A 633-nucleotide genomic window follows, 5' to 3' on the forward strand; every position below is an offset into this window, starting at 1 on the left:
CAGAATCCTTTGGCCACTTGCTTTCCAATTAAGTACCACTCTCCTTGACATAGCTAATAATAAAAGTCAAATGTATTAAGTGTCCCAGTGAATCTTCACAACAACCACTTGAGGCTAGTGACATTGTTGCCATTTCTCAGATGAGGAAACTGAAATTTGGAGTGATTACACAATTTGTTTCAGGTCACATAACTTGTAGGTGGCAATGCTGGTGTTTGAACGAAGGCTGCTCTAACTCCAGAGCTTGTGCTTTTAACTTCTATACAACCCACTAGAATTTTATTTAAGTGAAATCATTGGATACCTTGAAGTTATATTTTATTTATTCTTTGCAGAAAAGAAGAGGAACTTAAATGTTCCGGAAGGGAACTTTGGTCTATCACCATATTGTCTAGAATTCCCTCTTCATTTATTTGTATGACTTCTTCTCCCTGATGCTAGTATACAGAGGTGCACACAGGTAAAGATGCTCCTCATCTTGGGGAATGGCGGTGTTGGAAGTTGGAGGCAGTACCTTGTTCAGAGGCTGCCGTTACTGACTTATTCAATATATTATTTTCCAGGAAATGATTTGGTAACGTTGACAAGTGAGAGTTAAAAAAAATTCGCACATTTGTCACTAATTGGACTCAT

Source organism: Pteropus alecto, unplaced genomic scaffold (genome assembly GCF_000325575.1).
Source record: "Pteropus alecto unplaced genomic scaffold, ASM32557v1 scaffold14, whole genome shotgun sequence".
Lineage (NCBI taxonomy): Eukaryota > Metazoa > Chordata > Mammalia > Chiroptera > Pteropodidae > Pteropus > Pteropus alecto.